Consider the following 4,214-nt stretch of genomic DNA (forward strand, 5'->3'; position numbering starts at 1 on the left):
ATACCATTATCATCACAGAACTTAGTTATAGAGTATTATGTACCTCTATCTGTTCTAAGTCTTTTAATTCTTCTATCTAACTGATTTTCCACTTCATTTTTATATTTGATAAAGGCTTGTTCAGCCTCATCTTTAGTTCTAAGAAGATATACTTTAGTGTATCTAGAGTAATCATCTATAAAGGTCACATAGTACCTTTTACCTCCTCTAGATTCAAGATTTCTAAAATCAGCTAGATCACTATGAATTAACTCTAATAAGTCAGATTTTCTTTCAACACTAAAGTGAGGTTTCTTTGTAAATTTTGCTTCAACACATATTTCACATTTTTCTTTACTAGGTTCAATTTTTTCATTTATTAAACCTAAATTACAAAGTCTTTTAATGTAAGGTGCACTTCTATGTCCTAATCTACCATGCTAAATATCAAAGGACTCAACAATGTAAGCAGAAGAAGATGATACTTTTTCATTCAGGATTTCAAGTACATTAAGAACAAATAAACCATTTGCATTGTAGCCCTTCCCTACAAACACATTATTTTTGCTAATGATTGCCTTGTCTGCTTCAAAAGTGAGCTTTAGTCCATTCTTGTTCAAGAGCGCACCAGACACCAAGTTACGCCGTATATCCGGCACATGCAGCACCTCCTGAAGTGCAAGTACTTTCCCTGAAGTTAACTTCAGCAAGACCTTGCCCTTACCAACGACTTTTGAGGTCTGTGAGTTCCCCATGAAAACTTGATCCCCTTCCTTAACTAAGGTGTAGTTGTAGAAGGAGTTTCGGTTTCCACAAATGTGCTTGGTAGCACCAGTATCCAGAACCCACTCCTTTGGATTTTCCACCAGATTTACCTCAGTCACAACCGCTGCAATCACATCTGCCTCGGTTAAATTAACCTTGGCACTGGACGAACCAGTCTTTCGGTGTCGGCAGTCCTTCTTGTAGTGTCCGGGTTTTCCACATTCAAAACAGACTCCTTTCTTTTTGGGTCCAAATTTCTTGAAGTTCTTTTCCTTCTTCGGTTTCAGATTCTTAGACCCATCATTCTTAGTCTCAACAATGTTTGCCTTAGAGGTATACTCTTTGGCATTTTGTTGCTTATCTTTTAGTCTGTTTTTCTCTTCGATTTTAATCCGAACAACTACTTGGTCTAAGGTCCATTCTTTTGTCTTGTGTTTCATTCCGATTTTAAAATCTTTCCAAGACAAAGGCAGCTTCTCAATAAGAGAACCAGCCACGAATGTGTCAGGTAACTTCATACCTTCCTTAGCCAATTCTCCAATTAGGAACTGATACTCATCTATTTGAGCAGATCTAGGTTTCCCATCTTCCATAACAAAGTCTAAAAAATTCCCTATCACATATTTCCTATTTCCAGCATCCTCTAAATCATATTTAGTTACCAATGCATTCCAAAGATCAGCAGCATGTTCAAATGAATAGTATACGTTATAAAGGTCATTTGACAAACCATTCAAGAGATGGTTCTTGCAAATATAATCAGCATTATTCCAGTTTTCAAAATCAGCAGAATCTTCATATGGTTTTGATTGTGTAAGAACAAAAGCGGCACCAATTTGTTGTAGAGCAAACAAGATCTGTTGTTTCCATCTTTTATTGTTCAATCCAGTAAGACGTTCGATCTTGGAAAAATCTGGAATGGTGTTGAGAATTCTGTTCACAACAGAGGTGCGAACAACCGTTGGATTGGAATTCTCAACAGAGATGGTATCAACAGAAGTTGGGTTCGGATTATCAGAAGCCATATGATCAGATTTGAAGGATACGATTCTTAAGATTGTTGGACAAATTAGATGTTGTCCAGTAGGGTCTAATATATGGCTTGATTGAATCCAGAAATTAGAAATGTAAATAAATCAGTACTTAGCTTTTGTAGAAAACGTTTCTGTAAAACAGATCGAGAAAAAGAAGGCTGAGTCGTGCCACTGGTCACTCTCCTTAAGAATCGTATCCGCCCCCTACCGGTGCAAACCGGGATCCGCGAACCGATGCTCCAAGATAAAACAGCCAAAGTTGGCTCCAGTCCACGTGCACTCGCTGACTGGTCCACCCAGAATCACCGTAGAACTGTGCTCAGATCAGAACGGAGGAAAGGAAGAAGACAAGCAGAAACTTTGATGTTTTTTTTTCTGTAAAAAACTATATTCTCCAATGGTGCTGTTCTCTTCTTTTTATAGATGAGAATAATTAATCACCATTAAAAGACAAAAAACGTTTCTCTTTTAATCACCATTAAAAGACAAAAAAACGGTTCTCTCTTAATCACCATTAAAAGACAAAAAATGTTTCTCTTTTAATCACCATTAAAAGACAAAAAATGTTTCTCTCTTAATCACCATTAAAAGACAAAAAACGTTTCTCTTTTAATCACCTTTAAAAGACAAAAACGTTTCTCTCTTAATTACCATTAAAAGACATAAACGGTTTTGGTTTTGAAAACACACCACAAGCACACTCACCAAGGTCTTGGGTTCAAGTCCCCACATATGCAAAAGTCTTTTGCTTTAAAACAAGAGAGGGAAACATAATTTGAATCTTCCCTCCAAATTTTTTTAAACAAAAAGAAAAAACATCATTGACTTTTCAAATCTTTTTATTATTTTGTTTAAAAATTCTAACAACCATACTCACATAAATGGTAGTAGGCAGGAATTCTAGTGATAGAGAAAGTAAACGACAGTTTCACTGCCATTTTAACTCTCTTGCTTGTGTTTTTTTCCTAAACTGGTTGCATGTTCACCTACTTTATGGGAGAAATTATATGGTGGACGGCCGTGCATGCACATGCAACCCAAAATTACCGAGGGGCCCACCCTGTTTGGGTGCTCCAAATCATCATTTGTTGGGCCCTTACATAGATAGGGTTTGCCCAAAAAATCTTCATCATAGGATGTTCTAACTCAACGATTTATGGTGGTTCAAAATTGACTGCATAGTATGGAATCTCCAAGTATCATAGGGTTATGGAAAAGATTTTCTTGACAAACCCTATCCGTTGGGGGTTTCACGCCAAACCGATGAGATGTGGATGGGCTTAAAAGGGCTTGGGCACCCTCCCCTTCATGGCTAGCTTTTAAGGGTGAGTTCTACCGAGGTCCCAGTACTATATATCCACGTTAGGACCCAAGAAATGAATTGTTTGGATCACCCAAACAATGTGGAGGCCACATTATTTTTGGGTTACACGTGCGTATATCCATGAACGTTCATATAAAATCTTCTTTTTCCGTTCCCTAGCAATGACTTTATTTTATTTTATTTTTAAAAGGCAAAAAAATGGGTGTGCAAGGTAAATATGCCATAAATATTTTTATCAACTATATCAATAATTTGAATGTAATGTGTCAGCAGTTTAGCTATTGATTATGTTCCATTTTACTCGAAATGGACGAAACATTCCATTCCATTTTAATAAAATAGAACAAAACACACGGCTAAAGGTTCTACATGGAACATATGTTGGTTTTGTTCCACCCCAGTTGATTTTGTCCAAAATTTTTATTTAAAAAAAAAAAAAAAAACAACCACGCAAAACAGCTTGTTCGTATAGATTTTTTTTTCTGTTTTCGTATTCAATTTTTTGCGGTAAATTTTTTAGATTTTTCCTTTTTATCCTATTTTGATGTCTGTTTTGTGTTCTTTTGAATATATTTGATATAAATTAGGGAGATGATTTTTTCGCCCCCATGTGGATAATGTGCTCCCCTGTTAACATGAATTGTGGGCAGACTTTAACATTTTTTAACCCCTCCCTAACAAATGGTTGGTTAATAATACATCAAAATCTCTCATTTTATATTATTTGCAAATTTTATTTTCTCTAAAATCTTACAATTTATTTAGGCTATTGATATCAGCACTATCATTTGTAACAATTACACAAACTCAACTGGTCTTTTTTTAAGGGAAATTACAGATAGACCCCTGTGGTTTGGACGTTACCAAAGACACCCCCCCAACTTCCTGACATTTTTAAGTAGACCCCTTCCGTTGACGGTCCGTTGGTTTAACTAGATGAAATGACTAAAACTAACTATGGATAATATTTTGAGTACAGAAATACCATTTATCACTGGATTTAAGCCATTTGCAAAGGGATTAGGGTTACGCCATTTCCCACCGCCGCCGCTACGTCCGGCCACCGCCGCAGTCGCCATCTCCGGCCACCGCTGTCACCTCCACTACATACA

The sequence above is a fragment of the Tasmannia lanceolata genome, unplaced genomic scaffold, assembly GCF_043159265.1.
Source record: "Tasmannia lanceolata isolate RefF3 unplaced genomic scaffold, GAP_Taslan_0.1 ptg000018l, whole genome shotgun sequence".
In the NCBI taxonomy this organism is placed as follows: Eukaryota; Viridiplantae; Streptophyta; class Magnoliopsida; order Canellales; family Winteraceae; genus Tasmannia; species Tasmannia lanceolata.